This window comes from Athene cunicularia, assembly GCF_003259725.1.
Source record: "Athene cunicularia isolate RWA chromosome 12 unlocalized genomic scaffold, athCun1 chr12_part1, whole genome shotgun sequence".
In the NCBI taxonomy this organism is placed as follows: domain Eukaryota; kingdom Metazoa; phylum Chordata; class Aves; order Strigiformes; family Strigidae; genus Athene; species Athene cunicularia.
In genome coordinates, this window is record NW_020799116.1 from 4,095,373 (window position 1) to 4,117,975 (window position 22,603).

Below are 22,603 nucleotides of genomic sequence, written 5' to 3' on the forward strand. Positions count from 1 at the left end.
CCCCCCCCCCTCCGAAATGGCTTGCCAGGGAGTTAAAGCCCTTCCACAGAAACTGGCAGCACTGTAACATTCAGAGAACAGACCAGAGTACTGGAAACTATTTCAGCCACTACCTTACCAGACACATCAAAGGACCAGATCCAACAGCCATAAAAGCTCCAGGAAACTTTTTGTAGTCTATAATGAAGTTTGTATCAGGCTCCAGGTCCCAAGCGGCTATCCTTAGTTTTGGTATTCATGTTTGCTAAAATTACAAAATGTCCTTTCATTCCAGAGAATCTTATCAGAAAATTGATCTCTTTATATATAAAGTCTTCAGCCAAAGTAAAGTCCTTTCAGGAGTTTTATGGTTTCCTATCATTCTTTTCAAAACACTCTGGAATCTGAAAAATATGCTGATACTGTTTCTATGTTAAAAAGAATGGTTAAATAAAAGAAAAATATAGTTCTCAAGTGTTTGCAAATATCCGGCCTTTTCTAGTTCTTTGCCAAAAATGTCAAAGGTTAATAGCAAACAGGTAAAAAAATAATTCAGATTGACACAATTATTTACAGAAGTACTTATCTGAACATTATCTCAGTTTTTTATTTATAAGCCCTACAACTGTGCTCCCTCTATGTATTTAAATTAAATTATCTAATGCAAATGTTACATATGAACAGCTCAGCAAGACACTCTATTATAACAACACACCTTATTCCATGTAAAAGCAGATTGCTAGTTCTGGGACTGTAAATGTGTCAGACAATAATTTTATTGCTTTGCAGGTAGCAGAACACCCAATGTTCTTGTTCCCAAACAGTGATTGAGTGATAGCTTTTAATATTGTCTAATGATCACAACCATGCAGAGTCTTGTGTGAGCATCTGGTTTATGGGTAAACTTGCACACAGACACTGCTCACAAAACAAATAAACCCCTGCCCTCGAAAAGTTAGAATTAATAGAACAAGCGCATGCTCTTTTATTACTGAAGAAAAAGTAGCAAGGCATGCTGCAAATATTTATAAGTATGTTTTATGTAGTGCAACTAACAAAATAGATCACTTTGTTCAAAAAGTTCTTAGAATCCACGAGCTCTAAAGAGTTTGAGAAAACTGTTTGTCAGGAATATTGGAGGAAGCAAACAACCACAAAACTTAAATCTCGTAATTCTGAGCACGGCAAAGGTTTCACTGTAGACAAGGAGAGCTTTGCCTAAAGACAGCCTTAGCCAGTTATGTGATGTCCAGGTAAGCTGAAGAACTCCTGAAGGTAAAATAGAAACGCTGCATTGGTTATTACATCTTTATGGCTCATTTTTCAGCAATAAGCATCACATAACAAATAAAGCCTCAAGGACTATTAGAAATTTCCTTACTTGGTCAGAGCTACATTTTACTTGCAGATCTCCTACAAAACTGTACTAAAGAGGCTCCACTGTGGGCTTTCCAGCCTTTCCACATTTATTCCAGTAGTCCAGAAACTGCACAACCATACATTTTTTTCCTTCAAACTATTTTCTTTTGTTCTACCCCTATTTTTACTGTGGGGCTGTACTTTTTCCTAGATACCAAGATCTTTCCAGATGTGTGTTCACAGCCCAGAGCCCTGTTGCTGGTACAACTTCTGCAGAAGTCATTGCCATTTGCAAGGCAGAGCAGCAGCTCTGCTCAGGGCTGAGAGCATGTGAAAACAAATCCCCCACACCTCTGGCATATCCCATCACGTACCTCAGGCCAACTTGCACCTTTTGACGGGCTGTTCTGGAATGACAGAAAATATCCAAGTCATGGGGCTGCGGAAACTGCTACACTGCGGAGATGCAGAGCATGGGGAAGAATTTATTGTATTCGTTTAACAGAGCACTGAGGGCATTGTGGCCATTTTGCAGGCATTTAGAGGGTAATCATCTTGTGTCCAAGAAGATGGTGAAATCCTGGTAAAGGATAAGAGTGCAAATCTACTGTTCTATAGCAGTGCGATACAGAAAAGGAAGCGTGTACACAAGGCCTGTCCTTTACACATACCACATATGCACCAAAGATCTCAACTCAGCAACGCTCTTGCACCTCAGCCAAAGGTGCGTTACAAAGAACCACCAAAGCAAGGAAGTTAAGCACACCAGTACAGACTTGGCTGAGCACTGTAGGGAGCTACAGGCTCTGTGAGCCTCTCCCAGTACCCAAAGCATATCTTTCAGACAAGTTTCAGAAGAAAAAAAAAAAAGTGTGATTAACGCTACAAATAAAATAGACAACAACCTGTCACAAGTCTACCTCTACCTGAACTGCTTTTCCATGGCTATTTACCTGGACTGCTATTCCACCTTGGCAGCAAATAGCCCTTACTGTGCACCGCTTTCCATGGAGAACGGATTTCTCAAAATCCCAAAATGCCATAGCGGAGATTTGGATGAGACTCAGCATCTCTGTCCTCTAGACCCTAACATATGCATATATTCCCTTCCACACTCTCACCCCTGCAACTAATTGAAGAGACATATATTTTAACAAACCGGTTAATTGAACAGAGCTAAGTTGCAAAATTTAAGAAATTTGCCACATTTATATACATAGTAATGAGATCAATTACTTTCAGCTCATGTAGACATATTGAGAACTAATGAGGTACTTAAAACGTGCATGGGAAAGTCTACTTTCTATTTCCATGCTGTAACTTAGAGCTTGTTAGGGATTTAGCTCTTTATCAGTTTGAGCTATGGCACTTACATTGATAGAAGGCCTGTTAGCTGTGGCTCCCGACTGCATTAAAAAGTCTTTTAATGCAGTTTTGTAGTGGCATACATCTCATTATAGTGCAAAAATGGGCAAACACTGAAGACCACGTTGTCGGAAAAATACTTTGTCTGAGAACACAGCAAGCAGAAAGCTTAGCCTTTGAAGGATAACATCCACCTCACTCATAATTTAGATAAGTAATCCGGAGACCCTTATAATGAGAAAACCTTTATCATTTTTTAAAGCTATTAAAAAAGACCTGCAAAGGTAAAGTGCCAAGTTCTAGAACTGCTCTCTTTATGGGTCACTTTTAACAACAAAACACTCTTTCTCCCAATACAAAACACAGTGGTAATCTATTTCTTCAAAGAAATTGCACTGAGAGAACATCTACAACATGCTACACTTCATACACCGAGCTCTAGGTTATTACCTGGGAAGCCAATTTTCAGGCAGCGATTTCAACATCTGAGCACAGCCTTGGATACAGCTCCAGGCACATCCAAAGTTTCTCATTAAGTTAGACATGCAATGAAAATGTTGAAAGTTGTTTAAGGGTGGAGAGAAAAGGGATACAGATATTGTAATGGTACAGGAAAGAACAGAAAGAAGTGGAGAAACCTTTGACTCTGGCATGGAGAGTTACAGGTGAAGTCAGCCCAAGACAGTCTCACCATACAGCAGGTCTCCATGTCTGCTTTCTGCACAAATGCCGGCCAACCCACAGCAAAACTTTAAATCTTGCTACTTAGCAGATAAGACCAGCTTATTTTTAACTATAATTCTGACCATGCCTTCTGCCTATCAGACTCTCTTGACAGTTTGTTTCCCTGACCCAGATATTAAATGACACCCTACGTATGCCCTCAGCCAGCAGGCTGTTTTCCAGGTCATTACAACACCTTTCTCTGAGGGACAAGGGCTTCTTATCCACAGAGGGAATGGCACCGCACAGAATCTCAGCTTGGCTCCCTGCAGCCATTCAGGTTATTAGGGACATCTCTGTAGCATGACTGGGAGCTTCTAGTTTCCAAGTTGCACAAAATATCTTTTTGCAGCTCTGTCAGACTAAAACCTCCCTTTTCCTCCTTTATTTAAAAAGGTTCAACAACTTAATTTTACACATACATTTGCTGTTCTCTTTTGAAAGGGCCATTTACAACAAGACAACACCTGCCAGGACAGCACCCCTTCAAATACCAAACCAACCCTGGATGTAAGGCTCAAGGCAGGAGCTACAGGAACCACCTCTGCTTGGAGAGGAGGCTTTCAGATCCAACCTTCAGCTGCTAAGGGGAGGGAAGGAGAAAAAGCACTTACACAACCATGGCTGACTAAGCCCCCAGGCAGTAGAAGAGCACTAACAAAACCTGAAGCTGTTGAAGGACAATTTAAATAGCTGGCTCTGGACCCAGCTGTGATTCTGCGGGGTTCACCTGCCTCCAGCGCAGAAGTCATTACCCAGCCCGGGTGAAAACATGACCCTGTGGTACACAGGTCTGTTGTTACAAGGCAGCAATATCCCCTGATTCACTTCAGCTGTGGGCGCATCCCAGGGCTGATACTCCCCACCTGTGCCAGAATTGCCCTGGGTTCCATCAGTCACCTCGAAGAGAAACAGACTCTGCCCCTGTCAGGCCAAATCAGCCCTATGGGATTTTGTGAGCTTAGAGCTAGGCATCAGGACTCCCAGTTTACACTGAGAATTGGGCGCAGGTATGCGGGTCCACCAGCTCCTCCTCCCTGCGGGAGATGACAACCTGCAGAACAGGGGAGAAGGAGACAGCTACGGACTATGCCTGGCTTTGGCTTTCCTTACGCTCAGTATGCCTATGCTCATGTGCAGTATGTTCAGCCTGAATGTACTGCTTTCTGAAGCACTGATCATACATTTGCTTGTCATTACAGTGCCTATAAGTAAATACAGAGAAATAAATAAGAATACTTAGCACTTTAAGCCCATTAAAGCATTGGCAAAGTTTCACATGAGATGGTCTTTAAAGGCTGATGTACGGCAATAAAATTAGTTCAGAAAGAGACAGCTGCATAAAAACAATGTATGCCTTCACATAAAACTGTGAAAAATATTTTGACTGGCACAGATTTTAAGGTAGGCTTATTTATTGGAGCTATGCTTCAGTAATTTACAAAATACAGAATCTGATAAACAGGAGCGTCAGATGCTCACAGAGGGGAAGTCCAATGTACACTCATTTCAGCTGATGAGTTTGAAATCACATTAGGCTCCATATCAAAGATTTATACCCAGTATTGGGGAATGATCACACTTTACAGTAACTGACAGCTAACAAAGTAAAATTAAAAATAAGTCGAGTAGAGGGCCAAAACAATTATCTAAAAACATAATATGAAAGGAATATCTAATAACTAAAGATTAATTATTTTTAAAAATCTAAGAGCATCCAGTTTGAATTAAAACTAATATGTATTTTTTAAATTGTGCTTCTGGACTACGTGTGTCAGAAAAAAAAACATCCAATCTATGTCTTTGATCCAGTCAGCAGTAATAGAAAACACTTTCCCAGAGAGCAATGCAAAAGAAAAACAGATTCATGAGAGCCTCCACTCCTTATTTATAGCTTTATGCAATTTTTATCTCATATCCTTCTTCCTGTCCTTTAATTGAAAAGCAAAATTTATACCTAAGAGCAACAGTGCAATGAGAGATGGTGCCTGTAGATTGGATTTGAGTCTCTAAAGTGAAGTGAGTCACATGAATGATGCAGTGTTCTAGTTTTGGTGTGCTCTTTGCTAGCTGGTTAATGATATCATGAGACAAAGGCACAGGACCAGCAGCAGTAGGCTTAGCGAGCTCTTTCTTACCCTGTTTCAAAGTGGTGACTATAGTGGACTCAATTCACACAGGCCAAAGATAAACAGGACATCTTACTCTCTGGAAATTGTAAAATGAGACAGAAACTTCCTCTTTTTAAACAAGTATTAAATGTTTATGTCTTTTGATAAAACCTTGGGCTTAAGAAAATAGAATGATTTAATTTTTCATATCAGATTAAAAGTTTCAAATAGTCAATGACAATTTGTGCAGGTTCTCCATTTCTGCCTCGACTATCACTGAGCCTGTCTGACATGAGGAAGGTCCTATTCATGCACTCTCTTAGTTCTCCATACATGAATTCTCATTACAAACGGAAGTATGTGCAATCCTATTAAAATCCATTTACGTTCTGATACGTACATATGTGTTAATTCAGATTATATTCCTCTAATTGCACAAATTAATTTCTCTCTGATGAATTTTACACAACTTCATTTCTAAGGGTTTCTCCTGAAAGTACAGTGAAAAGGTCAACCACACTATCAAGCACCACCATGTTCAACATGCTTTGAAGATTATCATTATATCTAATTACAAGGTTTTTTGCAATTAGCACATATTGTAAGTTTTCCATTCTATGAATTAATAAGATCCTTTTGTATTTATTTACCCTGCCAAATGTGTGTGCACGTACCACGCAACTGTTACTGTTAATGGACTATTTCAGCTCAGTGAGGACAATGGGATGTCACCAGGATTTGGTATTTTTCCCAGGCAAAGATCTCCTTCTGCCTGAAAGTTTACCCCCACGGTCTTGCTTCCTGACCAGGACTCTTGGGATAGGAAAATAATATGAATGAGCTGATATTTAATGTCATAGATATTAGTGACATTATGATTTTGTGCAATTTTTTTCATGAAAAAATGCTAATGTGAGGAGGGAGTACCGAGGTATCGGGTACTCCGTGGTGACTGCTGTACATAGGCACTAAGCAAAGGAGAGGCACAAACCCAATGCATTTCTGAGTCTGCCAGAAGGCACATTTTTCTCATTCAGAAGGGTACAGATAACAGATTAGTATTCCAGGTATTGGTTGATTTTCAGCTCTTCTCTGAAAGCTACACATGCACTTGTACCCCAGAGAGCAATATAAGAGCAAGACTGTCAAGCTTCATCTTTGCTGTAGACTAATTACAAAACCTAGGAGCCTAGTTGCAAAACTGGGCTTCCTTTGCTGCCTATATGGGGGATATTTTATTATGGTTGCAGATATGCTCAGTTTCTGGGTCTCTTTGAAACAGCAAAGCAGGACAGTGACAGTATTTGCAGCACCACCAGGAGGAAAAGCTGGCAAAGTGCTAAACCTCAAATTAATTACCTGCTGAAATCACAACAACGATTAGTTTTTTGATTTGCATTTTACCTAGGATACAAACATAAAAAGAAGAAAAGATGACACAAAGTGAAAAGCAGTAGCGGTAAAATCAAGGTTTGGTTGTCATCTCCTGGGACAGGATCTCTCGCTACCACTCCAGCACAAACACACCTGGCTACGAGTGAAAGCCCATTGCTCTCAGGAAGATTTGATTACTTTCCAAACACAAGAAGGAAGAATCATTTGCTCAGAAACCTGTCTTCCAGACTATACCTGGGGCTTTCACATCACCATTCATTTAGGGTAGCAACTCACAACATAGCCTGTCCCACAGCAACTTCATATCAAACTCCATTTAGAGAACAGCTCATCTGGAAGTCTGTCTGCTGTCTGAGTATGCCCCAAACTGCCCGGAGAGCTAATGACTAGCTTAATGATCAGATTTTAATATTCCTGAGCTGACACCACATCGACCCCTTCACTTGGTTGGATTCACACGTACCCTATAGAGCCATTTGTGTATCTACTTGTACATCCTCAGGCATGTTCTGTGCCGCTTTGCTCACTGTCTTGGATGTGGTATCTCTCTGAAACACAAAGAGCTAATTATAAATAGAAATAACAATAAAAAAAATCTTTTATCCCTCAAGACAAATTTTCTTTGAACCTACATACGTTTAGCATATATGTGGCTCCCAAACCTCAGCTTGAAGAATTACAAATGTGTTACTGAGTATTGGTAAAAGTCTTCAGATTTGTTTATATTCCTTACATTCCCACCCAACCGAATGAAATCTCCTTTTGCAGGATCTGTCTTCCTCCATCAATGATGCCAATAACACAATCCCTTGCCATCAAGGGGAACACGAGACAGGTCTCTCATTAGAATGGTTTCATTATATCCTTCTTTATTGTCCCAGAAAATTCAGGAAAAAGTGAAATTTCATCCCTTGCTCAGCTACAACCAGCTGTGACATGACTTCTAATTGACCTTGACATTTGAGAACTTCACAAAACAGCAAATTACTAAGAGGACCTATAAGTCAGCCAGGTTAAGAGAAGTCAAACAGTGAATAGCAAGAAGGGCAACACAGCCAACAGTATGTAAATTAGGAATTGTATTTAAGCCAACATATTGCATTATGCATGAAAAGGTGAGTAATAGCAAATAGTTTAAGGAACCTGTCTACAATTAATGAATCCTAAATAGCTTTATTAATGTAGGTCAAATTCCATCTTCTTGTGGGAATTTGACATTTACTAATATGCCCCCATATGAATTATTCAAAGAAGATATATTTAATATATATACAAAACTGTATTGAGTATGCGCTTCACAAAGGCTGCATTGTACTTGTATTACAAAATCTATAGGGGCTACTTAATTTCTAATCCTGTGATCATTAATTAAATAATATTTAAATCATGCTCTAATATATCTAAATCCAAATGTTAGGCAGAAGTGTGAAAAATATTGTTTTATTTGTAGCCTGTAGCACAATGTCATCACCCATTGCAGAGCAGGTACTCAAATTCTGTCTTTTGTTCTTGTAAAATATAAACCTAGTATCAATTCCCACTGTGAAGAAAAACTATGATTAGTAATTAAATTACAGTGCATTAAACTTACTTAACTTAAGTTCACCAGCTGGGAAAACTCTATGCCTCTGGGCTTAACAATAACTCCTAATCTTGCTGTTGCCTTTACCTATTTTTTTAAGTTGTGTTATAATTTTCTTTATTGGAATTTCATTAAAAATGGTAATGTCATTACTCCTGTTAATGCTTAAAACCAACACCATAATCCTGAATTTTAATTAGTAATTATAATTAATCATTATTTCATTAATGAAATGTTTAGTTGCTAATTGTCTTTCAGCACCCCAGTCCCTAGGCTTATAAGCATTTCACAACATTTAATTTTTCACAGTTTCTGATTAAGTGGAACCATCAACCTTATTCACTTTTAACACTTTCATGTGGTGCAGCACTTTGGCCCTTTTATTTACTATTTACACCTGTTCAAATGGATGACTTCAAGTCCTGATCAGTGTTTCATCCAGGGAGAAACAAATGTCTCGGGTATGCAGCAAACAATACGAAGATACCTGGGAGGTAAAATTAGTTCATCCAGGGCTCTTTCCACTCACTTTGCTGCAACTGTAGATCTTAATTTTCCACTGTCTCAATGTCACACAGGTCTCGGTTCACCCACCTGACATTTGGCAAGACAAGGAATGGGCAAAATTAGGACCTGTGCTGCCTCCAGAGAGAGAGAGGAGGCTGGGGGGTCCCATGGGCTTCATGGGCACAGGCAACTACGCCCCTGACTACAAGAGCTGGGGTGTTTGGAATTATGCAGGATAATCTTGGGCCAGTCTGGTTAGATGCAAAGACATGGAGATGTAGTGAAGTTATAATATAATCTGCTCTTAGAAAACCTGGCTCAACTCTAGACTGACTGCAAGGAGAAACGTGCCAGTGTGACATCTGGGATCCGCACACCATGAATTTTGAAAGGTAGAATACAATGTGCAAAATTTTGCAAAGTGTAACTTATTGAACTATTCTTATGAAAATATCTACCAGCTCTCTCACGGGATTAATTAAAAACAGATGCTGGCTAGCCAATGGCTGGGATAACAAACTGCCTTTTGTTGTTTTTGGGGGGGTTGGAGGGTACAAGAACCAAATAATTCAAATTAGATGGTTTAGTTTATGTGTATGTGCTCCAAGAAAACTAACCTCTCGCTGGCTGCACTGAACCTGGGTAAAACTGCAGGGGAATGGCTTGAACCACAAGTCCCTCTAGCCCAGCACTCCTCTCTAAAGGAGTAGTGGGTCCCAAGGAAAGCACTAAAGAATGGGTTGAACATACGTTGATACTTCCCCAAACTCCTCTCACACTCTGGATTTCCTGAACCAGGCTCCTTTTATAAGTTACTTCGAAAAGTCTAAACGTGATTAATAGTTATTATATGTATACTACAGACACGAGTATTATGCATTAGACATGGTCCTAAATACAACAAAAGAAAGCTTTAGAGATGATCGCAAGTCACGGTGATAATTGTTTTTTGAAGCTGCGGGGTTGTATAACAGTTGGCTCACTGATGAACAAATGTATCACTGGTAACACTAATATATTAACCTTTAATTTATAAAATGGAACTCAGTATGGAGCGTAGCCAATTTGATCTGCGAAAGGGGCTGTGAATCTTACAAGGAATGATTGATATTCTGCATCCCTATTTACTGAGTTAAGGTTCACAGGTTACTGACAGCCTGTGCACCCCTTGCTGGAAACCTTATCTGGTCCACAGAGACATAACGCCCTTGGGGTATTTTTAATTTAATGCTCCTTGATAAGGCTGAATGCTATCCCTAAGAAATGATGAGGACTAACAAATGGTTGCTGGCCCCAAAGGCTGGAAAGCCAGAGTTCTGGGTTTATGCTGGCATCACAGTTATGCTAAGCCAATATTCACCGCATAAAACCTTAGAAATTCAAAATAAGAATTAACCTGAAGTTTTGGTGAAAATCTGGATTTTTGTTTCTGCACAGATCATCTTATTCCAGGAATAAGTAAAACAACAGAAATCCTTAGCATTTTTAAACACATATATTTTTTTTTGTACAACGATAAAACAGTATTCCTGTAAGGTACACAACTTAAGTGTCTACTTATCATGTCAATACACACAGACAGAGCATTCTTGCAGTGGGAAATACTTCTGTAAATGATTTTCTGCCTATTTTTCACTGACTATTCTTTAATATGCCTAATCATATGCAGTCTGTTACAATGAAGCACAAAGGACATATTTTCTCCTTCTCAGAACACGACGCTAGATATTTGATGACTACTCAAGAGAGGGTCAGTGAAAATGTCTAGAAATATGGTGAGTTTTACATATAAAGAAGGGCTGGAGTTTGAAAGAGGCAAATGTGCTCAGGAAGGCACCTCCCTCGGTCAGTGCTTGAGTCTATTGGCACAAGTTGAGGTTGGAGTATTTGTCTTACGGCTGAAGGTTCAGGATACAAATCTTGGTCTCAATGCACTCAGGGATGAGAAATGCATGAAATACAGTAACAGAAAATAGACTTCCTCGTGATTCACCATCTGGATATTATCTAATTATTAATTAGGAGGCAGAGATACGAAGGAAGCTACCTCTCTGTAAGGTGTGGCCTACCCCCAGGAACCTCTGAGAAAGCACACATCCAAACCCATGTTATTTGCAGACAAGGAGATTTAATTGAGACTTATACCATATTTTCTTGGCTTCACAGGAAATAAACATACAGAAAGCCAAGAGCATTTTTCTGTGTTATGGTGGCTGAAGGATGATAGAAGTACATTTCTACTTACTGCACCTCTAAGAGCTACTGGGATGCTGTGCTCCATGTAATGTTATGTTACTAATGTAGTACTTGATTCAGTGAGAGAAATTCTTAAAAGATCATTTTTGAAGCAGATGGGGGATCAATAGTTTCCTGTACAGTCTGTACTCTCTATAGACCAAATAGTATTCATACATCTGAAGTTTAGCAGATGGTGTTTTTGCATTAATTTTCTAAACTACCAACTGTAGGATACTCTGTTTTCAGAAAATCAGTTGCCTTAAGGCTTGAATTTTTAAAAGTATTTCAAATGTTTTCATGTGTTGTAAGTGCACCTCTTTCTCAGGTTTTCTCTCCCAAAGGTGCCGTTCTGATTTTGGATCTCAAGGAAAAAAAAAAAAAAAAAAAAAAGAATTGGCAACAGGCTTAGACATGTGGGTTCATACTGTTTATAACGGGAGGGTGGAATATGGCAGCAATATTTTATTGGAGGGCATTTGCTCTACTCTGGCCACACAGCCATCCCCTCGGCCATTGCACTGCTTTGCTACTTAGAAGGAAGGAAACCAATCTGTTGGGTGGAAAGTACAAAAAAACCATTCAACGTCCTTGCAAGATGCCAAGGACCATTTGCTTCTGTTTCAAATCAGTCTCCAAAGCCCATTCCACACTTGGAACACCTGCTTTCATTTCTCTGCACTTCTTTTCTGATTTAAATTATTTATGTAAACAAAAGAAAACTTGAGGAAATATGAGAAGGCATAGGGCCTCTGAATATTTGAAAGATACTGGATTCTTCTTTTTTGGCCAGCTACCACAAGCAACACTTTTGAAAATTTGACTATAGGTATGTATATCAAGGCAGAAAAAGTTGCATGAAGGTCACTGTCTTATGGATTTTATTTGAGTTCGTAAAGAACCCCCCCAAAACTGAGAAGTCTTTGATCCACACCAAAGGGGGAGTAAAAGAAAACTTCAAAGAAGAATAAAAATCCTCCTACTTTGTACCTGCCTTAACTGCAGCCAGTGTGTATTATTTATCATCCTCACCTCACTTCTGCATTGCTCTAAGCATGCTGAAGTCATTCAATTTAGCTTTTCAGTTTGGTCCGCCTGCCAGGATGGAGTAATCTTGCCTTCACCTTCCCTAGCCCTCTTCTGAACGTAAATATAGTGTGACTGCTAATTTGTTGATTTATACAAGGTTTAATCCACTAGAGTCATAAAATATTAAAGGAATCTTTTTTTTCAGTAAATTTACAGCTAAATAAAATCATAGCTCTCAAGACTTGGAAGAAACTGGAGTGACATTTTATTTGCTAGCAATGCGTTTTCTGGTTCAGTGAGGTGGACTGACATGGGCAGCTTGCTTATTTAAACCACCGTGTATGAGTGTGCTTGGGTGGTATCTTCCTGAGAGAGAAGATTTGTTTCCTTATTTCACAAAATAATGCAGCTAATGCCTACATCTCATCCTTTATTGTTACTACTAAATAACTGTAATGAAAGAGCAGATACTTAGCACTATAATTAATGTGAAATAATTAAGAGAAAACCCTGAATTAGTGCAACATGGAAGCTTGGCTGCCTTTGGTTGAAAATACATCCCCAAGCACTCTGGAAAACCTTGAAATAAAATCTCTCCTTCCTCCTCCCAATTAACAACTAGAGGAATTGCCATCCATGTCTACTGCGAAGTGAAGACTATGGTGTAAACACCCAAAACACTAGATAACGGAGATTAAGTTTCCTAGAACACATCTCCAAACACTATTTCTATCAATGCATAATTTTGCAACCACCAGCATTCTAGGTAGCGCGTCATGAAGAAAAAATTGTATTTTTTACTCCCTGTGTGTTTCAGATTGAAGGTAAGTCAGACAGCATAGAAAAAATAATTTCATTTTAAAACCATTCATTTCATTCCAAGTGTGATCCTGTTCATTTTTATTTCCATGCTTGATTTTATTTTTCATCAAGGGTCAGGCTATTCCATTTTGCTTTCCTATGTTTTTAGCTGGTTACACCCAAGACAGGATTTCCATTACACGGAATTGGACGCAACCACCATTTAAAAAGAAAGAAAATAAACACAGGGCTACATTTTATTGAGAAAGAGAGGATGTAATCTGTGAACTCCTGAAATTCCCCCATATAAGTGCTCTGCACATGTTTGGCAATTTCTTTACTGGAAACATTTGTTTAGATGCTTGGTGTGGGTTCTATAAGGCAACAGGAGTCCTGGGTAATTGGTATTTTTGAAGATTCAGTCCCTTGCTTAAATGCCTAAAAATAAGATTAAAGAACTAGTTCTGTTGCAATAGATTATTCAAGCGTATCAAAAAGAAAAAATTACAAAGTCTGAGCTCAGTGAACATTAAAATATGCAGATTATCAATGGGAAAACTAACAACTTCAATTTTTAAAGATATTTATTGAAAAGTCTACTTTTAAAAATGGTTATTTTCAATAAAATATGCTATTCCTATTAGAATAAAATGTTTTTATAACAAGTATGTTTTAGCTTGAAATAAGAGTTGTTCCTTAACATGGTTTGGAGGACCTTATTGAGAAACTTAGAAATTATTAAAGATTTTCAATCTCCATGTGTGGTTTTCTAGATACAATCATGGCATGACTTTGCTAATTTTCAGTCTACAAGGCAGAACACCCCGTCCTTGAAGAAGACCAATTAACAGCCAATCCTATAGATCCTATATTTTCTACACAATTTTCAGAATCTGGCAGTCTCTGAATCCCCAAACTTTGCAGTATTGCAGAGAATATATTCAAAGTACATCTGCGTTACTCAAGATAATCTCTTTGATGTAACAAAACCAAACCACAAAAGAAAAAAAAAAAAAAGGTCTGCTCTCTCTGAGTTTTGTTAAAAAGGGGATTAAAAAATTACCATCTTTAGCTGCTCTTCTAATAGCAAGCCTGCATCAGAAGGAATAATCTCCCTTGCCTCTTCATCACAGAAACAAGAGTGTTTCCTTAAGGATATAGCTCTGTGGGTATAATCTGATTTACAACGGAGATCACTCAAAACTTTACCGTAAGCTTTCAAAACTTGCCGTGGAAGAAGATAAAGTGCATTGCTGCACTTCTGCGGGCACTGAAAGTCCTGGCACCGTCCCTGCAGCAACTCAACTGCAGCCACTGCCAGGAGACGCCCAGCCATGAGCCCCCAGCCCCCCTGACTGCACGCTCGGCCGCATGCCGTGCCACACTGGTATTTCCCAAGATGCTGGGCACTAAGAAATATGTAACCACTGTCTCATCTCTATGTCAGGATTGGCATTGTCTAATGAAAATCCACCTCATTTCAAGCTCCGTATTTTTTTTTTTTAAATATTTATTTAATCTCATTACTGACCTATAGGAAACCATATTGTTAATTTAAGATATTTGGGGTTTATACAAATGTTTACGGGTAACATATAAAGCCTGTTGTTTCCTTCCATCTTGAGATTTTTCTGTTCTCTCCCTGTACTCTGATGTTCCTGTGCCCGCTGCAATGGGAAGCAGTTTGCCAGCTGGTAAATTAGCTGCATCAGTTCTTCAAACTGAGTTTGTCACTATGTTTTCTTCTGGTTAATCTTTAAAACTCTACACTGTTTAGAAGTCATCCTCCTGAAGATTTGCAAGGAGACAGCTCCATTGCCCTTCATACTAGGTTCATTTATCACCATTCACTTCCCTCTCAGACCTTGCCTCTTTCCATAACAAATGTTCCTATAATCTCTTTTTCTTCTTTCTCCTAAATGTGCACAGGAACTTGCTGTAGCTTCTGAAAACCTCCATATGGCATTAGGCATAGCTTCAAATTCTGCTTCTGGCTAAACTCTGCCTGCTTGAACTTAAAGCCCTGGGCCAGTGCACCTCTGCTCTTGCCTTGGCGAGTCGCTGCAGCCTGCTGCAACTCGGAGTAACCCCAATTCCACCCTTACGTGATGCCACAATCGTCCCAGTTTAAGTCCTTCACCAGCCCTAAACTCATCTTCATTTAACTTAATGCTGATTCCTACCCTGGGAGACTCCAGCCATAGGTCTACGTACAGGGGATGCTAACCTGTTACATCAGACACTTCAGCTATCTACAGAGATCTGCTGTGTGGCAACGAAATTGCCAGTAGGTATTTTGCAATCCAGTTCTCAGCTGTTAAGCATCCTAAAACTCTTCGAAAATTCCAGGAATTCAGTTGTAAATTGACATGTGCTCCAAGCACTAGCTTTTGCTATCAGAGCTTTCATTGTACTTCTCATTCAACCAGTGACTTAATTTATTTTGTTTCTCAGAGCCTTCATTTCCTACTACTGGAGCCACAGCTTCATCTGACACCATTTCCATCATGTTGCCCATCACCTACTTACATACAATATGGCAGCAAAGATGGTTGGAACATCCAGCACTTGGGGGTTCTTACAATGGGATTTATCCACCAAGAGAGAAACTTGATTTATATGTTGCAGACTTTACACCTTCAGCTCAGTTTTGGCACGCCTCTCATACATTCAATATTCATTCCCTTCACTCTTATCCTTGCAGTTGTTGAGTTTATAAATCCTAATCTGTCCCTCTGGGATGGAAAGGTTGTATTGCGCCTTGTGTGATTCCCTGGCTCTCTCGAGACTCATATCATTTATTAACTGTTTGCAAAAACATGAGATTGGAAAAAAGCTTTAATGCAGGGCCATGGATTAATCATAGTTATCAAAGCTCCTTTTTTAAAATGGATCACAACAAAGCATACACACACACATACACACACACTGCAGTTAATATTTAAACTGCATTACTAAATTACTTTTCCCATTTATATATAAATTATGCATCTAAACAGAAATGTTAATAATTTAAGTTATTAAGTTGCTCAGCTAACATCAGATCTTAATTAGTCTTTAGAATATCTGTAAAGTATAAATAGGTTGAATAGAACACGTAAATGTATTAAATGTCTTTCCAGCTCTTAGTACAAAGTGAAAATTTGGATTTTGTTTGTTTGGGGAGTTTAGGTAACCCAGTTACCATGTGTACTTGAAATTTTGTTATTTTCTCTTATAGGCAACAAACAGGAAAGAACAAAGAACTATTTAAACGCATTCAGAATTTTACTAGTAACAGGTTTTGGACATGCTTGGGACTTTCACTGTGAAACATGCTCTGAATAAATTAATCAAAGATTTACTGCCATGGAACTGGCTGGAAGGAAATATTCTGGGGCAAACCAACGTGTCGCAGTTGAATGAGAAGCAGGACCCCAGGTTCAACAACACTGAGGAAATAATGATGATGGAAAAAAGGCACTGATCTAAAAACTGGAAAAGCATTTTGAAAGTTACTTCCTTTGCCTTCACAAACACTGTTAAACCAATAGTCACATGCTCCTTCTTTGCTTCCTGACCAACAAGACATGCCACCTACTTGGCTGTTTGCAGTGCACCTTCTTTTATTTACATATCACATATTTCTAATTGGTCCTTCTTCAGCTTTAAGTTATACTTGGGGATGGAGAAGACATTAATTTAAATATGAATGCACAAATATTATACTTAAAAAACCCCCACAGTCATGGTTCAATAACAAAAGTTGGGAGCAGTCCTTACAGTTAGAAAGTTGAACACGGGTCTAGTATATATGAGTACGTAGGCACGTGTGCAGCTTTGTCATTGCAGTGCCCCAGCTTTGGCACCTCCAGCCAGATGCCCTGCTGAACGGTCATTTGCCAGTGAGGTCCAGAGAAACCTGAAAATGATGAAGCACCTCAGTGGTGTCATGGCTGGGCACAACTGGTGCTGCCATCCTCTGAAGGACCACCAGCTGGTGGGAGTGAACCCCCTAAGCTCTGAGCTGTGATAACGGTGATGTTGAACAGTCTCTAATGTTAATGGCTCAGCCAGATGAGACACCTGAGCCTGGTCCTGTGTCCCTGCAGACATGGCATAGTCCCAGATCTCATTTTGCATTTTTGTATTTGTTCAGCTGGACCGGGTCCTTTTCCGCTCCCCTCCAGGCAGGACTGTGGCTCGGGGAGACTCGGGTCCATTTTCTGTTTTCATCTTTGCAGTCAGTCCTGCAGGTTTTCCCCACCTTGGAAGCAGCTTCTCTCACAGCATCAACAAATATATGTGTTTTTTCTTCTCTTTGAACATCTAAGACATTTCCTTGGACTTGAGAGTTGTATTCTTCAGCACAAAATCCTTCTCGGTGAACTGTAAGAGCCTTTGTCTCCCAGCCCTGCTTCACTTGCTGCTGGTACTGCTGCAATTTCAGAGATTAATTTTTCATCCTCTGCTTTAGGTACTTTTCTTCCAGCAGTTTTGAAAAGACATGACTATGGAAAGTTCCTATATACTGCTCTGTGAGTTTAAAAGTATACTTAATCTCATTATGCTTGATTTTCTTTCCAAGATGTGAGAATTTTACAAGAAAACCCACCCCAAAACCCCATCTGTCTGTGTTTCTCTGTTGAAGAATAGTGTACACACAGAAATACATCTGTAAGTGAGGAAATGAACTGCACTCATAGCGTGTGAGGATGATGTTTTCTACACTAAATTCTCTTTGACAGAAGTCATCCAGCTTCAGCGAAAAAAGAAGTAACAGTAACTGTTATCACAAGACGATCAGCATTTCCATGTGAATTATGAAGAGGAAGAGCAACTATTACCATCCAAATGAGAGAAAACTGTCAGTCTTCATCATATATAAACAAATGTTTTAATTTGAAAATTTTGCTAGGAAGTTTCTGAACAACAAATACATCCCTTTATCAAATGTTGACCTTCATTCATAATGTCCAGCTTCAGAAATAAACTTTCTGAAGCAATGAGATACCAATCATCTCGTGAGCAGAGTCCTGTGACTTTGCTGAACTACCGCATTACAGTGAAATTCAGATACAGTCTAACACTAGAGGACCTCAGCCCTCAGATAAAAAATGATGTACGTATCTTGTCCTAAATTACAGGAAAGATGTGATACCTGCCTCATCAAACAGTAAAGAGATCCTAGAGGCTGAGCTATTGCAGTTAATGAGGCAGTCCCAGACCAGGCACCCTAACCTAACAGGTCAGAAACTGAAAACGTGCTCATAATTTGCAAAGTTTTTAATTTAGTATTTCAATTAAAAACCCTCTTTCACAGATCTCTTGCCGATCGGGGCACTTTGATCCAATCAGGGACTGTAAGCGTGGCACCTTTGTTGGAGATGAGCAGGTCCCTGGCGCAGCACCGCTGAGCAGAAGGCACAGCCGCCGCGGCCTGGCTCGCGATGGCAGTGCTGTGGCAGAGAAACTTGGATCTGGGAAAAATGCAACTACAGACATGTTCTTGAAAAAAGACTGAATCTGTCCTTGCCAGTATTGAGAAACGTCTGACTCAAAAGTTCCTCTGGGAGACTGCTTTGCTTCCTCTCCCAGGCTTAATGGAGGTTATTAACAGAAAGTGCTTTTTGTTGCTTTTGTCCCCACATCTAACCCTTTGCTTCCTAGACAGCACTCATTATCCAAGGGTCAGGGATTTCCCATCAAGCCCAATCACAAAGTCTTTGCTACAGAACAATCCTAAACCAGCAGACACTAATTTGGGGCTCAGTCTGTAATTCAGGGCAGGCTGGTTTCCCACTCTCCAGAGCTGAAGGACAGCGAGACCCCAACACTGCTGCCCCCAGCACTCTGCCAAAGCTGCTCAGCTCCACGGGGAGAGAAACGTGTGTCCTCACCAGCACGGGAGTCGCAGCCTTCCACCTCTCCATTTCCAAAGGCCAGGAGAGCCGGCGAGCTCCAGAACTGCTTCCAACCTTCACGGTTCTACTATGCATCACCTAATTCTACTGCCTGTCTCAAATATATTGTTTCTGAGTTTCACCACACGTCCCCTCCTGCAATTTCGCTGGAGTCACCCTCTCCACATTAATCCTATGATTTTTAGACATCTCTGTATTTCCTTCCTTCTTTCCCTCTCTTCCAACTGGAGAACCTTAACCTGTTTAATCTGCCTTCCCAGGGAAGTCATGTCGCTTTTCCTGAAGCTGTTTGGTCAAATGGATATCATTGAAATTTCCCTACATCCAAAAAATTCAACTAGGTACTAAAACCAAATATAATAAATGCAATACGCCCAAGAGTAGGTTTTGTTTATAGAAAGCTGTGAGTTCTGGGAAGAAAGAGGAAGGATGAATATAATGGATGCTGCATTTCAACATTAATTATATCAAAAATGTTTCTGGTTTCTTCTGCAATTTCACATCTTTGTTGTGTGACCCAACCACAACATAGTAATTTTAATTTATTCTACAGTTCAAATGCACATATCTCTCCACAGGCCTTTTTTAATTAGCAAGAACATTTTTTTCAAAAACTATTATGTCTTACAAAGTTACAGTGAACTTAACACTTGTGCAACTCCATCTCACCAAAATAAATGCTCAGACCAGAAAGTATGCTTTAGCTAAAGGCAGAATCTCATTTGCAATCCTGGTTTGGGACAGAGCTGTTATATTTTAAACCACTTCAGATTAAAAGTTCTTGTTAGCCTTAGATGATGAGAAAATCATGCATTTTTAAAATTAATTTGGAGGGATGGAAACAGTTCACAGATTCAAATTCAGGGTTACACAGCAGACACATGACTGATTATAATTTACACCTCCAAATTGTTTTAATAAATATGTAATGCTAAAAGAGGGATACTTTTGCTAGGCATTTAATTTTTTATATGCTGAATAAGTTATTTGAATTATTTACTTAAATTTCTAGCAACTGAGCTATGTCTTGTTCACACATGCTTTCAAAACCCAATCTTTTACAAGGGAAACTGGGGCTAAAGATCCTGGAGACTTCCGCATAAAAATTGGAGACAGGGAGGGGAGGAAGTCTGAGGACAGCGAGTGAGACAGCTGATTTTAGGCATCTAATTCAAGTGAGATGGCGCAGCACCCTCCCCCTGCAATCAGTACAAGCTGAGGTCCTACCACCGAGGAGGGCACTCACCCGCCTTGGACAGGTTTGCACGGATTAGTATTGGTATAACCCATCACTCAGCCCCGTGAAACACTCAGAGACAAATAAATGAGAGACAAGTATTAGTATGAAACTGAGTCCCTTGCTTATTTGTCCCACATTTTGTTAATTAATCTTTTCCTTTGCAGTCATGCTGGCTATTCCTTCCCACGAAAAGTGTGAGAGCTTGGCATGACAGTGAGCAAGTCCCAGCTGTGCCCCAGTGAAACTGGAGCGAACAAACCTCGCAGGCAGATCCTCTGGGCAGGTCCTCTTCACCACTGCCACGGGACTTAGTGCAGCTTCAAAATGATTTCAGAAGTGAATTAACGGAGCTCATTTTACCTCGGAGCACTATTAGGAGGTTACCATGCCGCTGACTTCGTTTGCTGGGGAGAGTGGATTAATTGCCTTTGTTAAGTTATCATTACTGAGGAAAAAAAATTACTTTCACTGGGAATATCTCCCCCGGGCACCATCAAGTTATCTTACAATCTCCTAACTTGTTCATTTACTGGTAGAAACTTCATCATTTTCCTCTAATTTATATACACTCATATGTATTATATATATTCCAGACCAGTGACAGATATCTTGTCCGGTATCTTGCAGCCCATCAGGGTTAGTAACAGGAGCTTTAAGCCATGGAAGACTACAAATCTCATTTTCCCGGTGGAATATGGCTTTATTTCTAGCCTTGAAAGGCCATGAAATGATAGGCTATAAATTGCATGTTTTAATATCTATTTATAGGCACTTCTATGGTGCACATCTATGTATAAAAAAAAACCTTTCTGCTCTCTAAAGTTCTAAAATATATTACTGTCCTCTACTTCCAAGGTCTTTTTGGTGGAAGTTGCAGATCTAAAGGAGCCAGGGTTTGCAAACGGCCAGGATCCATAAGACATGCATAAATTCATACCAAAGTACCAAACTGCTGCCTCCCTGGACACTACACTCTGTTAAGAGTTGTCCACACTAGCATCATTTTCAGACTACTTATCCCGTTAATATCTAATGAATAGTGAAAAGGAAACACAAAGCAGGACAGCTGATGCAATGAGTGCCTGAATTAGACATCGGTTCCTTTGTGCCCCCTGTCTCCTGTGACCCACACACCACTTTCATACATTCTGTCACTTGTGATTAATGTGATAAGACACAGCAAAATGTTCCTGCTCCCACTTTCTTCTACGCAAGAGCACAAGCGTGTTAAAATGTGTGAAGGATAGTTATACTGAAAACTATTTGCAGGAAGCATTTCCTGGCAGGTTGTGTCTCTGCATCTCCAGCAAAACGCCGTCTGCTCTGGCTTTGTACACACATCAGTGACCCGCGGTGGGGAGCGCTCCGGGGAGAGCAGCAGCAAGCTCCAGATGTCTACCAAAACAATGAACAAACTTTCTTCCTGAAATAACTATTTGTGCTAAGCCTCAGGAGCTTCTCTTGGACTAGGGACCACGCAAGCCCAAGTGAAACTGAAAAAGCTGAAGTTTTATAGGTACTGTCAGAGCTGTTAGGAGCGGGCAGCTCTTTCTGGCAGAAAGTGCCTCCGAGGTCCTTCTCAGCTGCTCTGGAGTCCCGCTGCCCACGAAGCGGCTTTTCCTGAGTTGCAAGGCTGATGTATCAGGGACAAACAATGCGGAGCCATCGTGCAAGAGTCTGTGCTGCTGCTTCACACTGCACATTTCCACCTCCATTGCCCTTTCGGCACTACCGAATGCAAGCCCGTAAGACAAGCCATTCCAGTCCCCAGAAGCAGGGCTTTCAACGGGCCCATTCAGCCCTTGCAAGGAGTCCAAAAAGCATCAGAAACAAGACCTGACTCTAATATCACCTAATGAGAGCTGTTGACTGGACTTGGCCCTCTTTGCCTCACGGACACCGAGGAGTGGCTCCAGTTTGTCTGTGCACCAAAGCGAGGGGCCAGCCGGCTGTGCGGTTTGGCCGGACCAGCACAGCAGTGCACAGAAGAAGACAACAGCTGCAGAGTTGATTTGAGAACTTCAAATAATTCCCCCCCCCTTCCCTTTTTTTTTTTTTTTATGTCAACACAGGCCTGAGCAGAATGCTTAATGCTGGTGCACACATCTACCACAGCGTAAGATTTATGATTATTTTCATAACATAGGCCTTGTCAGGGATTTTTGATTTGATTTTGGTTGGATTATCTATTGCAATGCCAATAAGATGTTTCACAGGTTTGTTTTTTTTTTTTTTTTAGGATGCAATGCAGTCAAAGCTGGCGGAAAGCAGGGACAGACCCACTTAAGTGCGATTTGTTGGTGTCCTCGATTCTAGGAGCTGCTCCCTAGGGGCAGCAAAGTTTGCAATGCTCTACAAAGGAATTTCTTAATAT

General features: G+C 40.1%; 1 protein-coding gene across 6 annotated transcripts in view; it reads right to left on the bottom strand.

The window, feature by feature from the left end:
- The window catches only part of FHIT (fragile histidine triad), a 530,054-nt gene that overhangs the window by 38,398 nt on the left and 469,053 nt on the right, over positions 1 to 22,603 (bottom strand). The window lies entirely within an intron of this gene.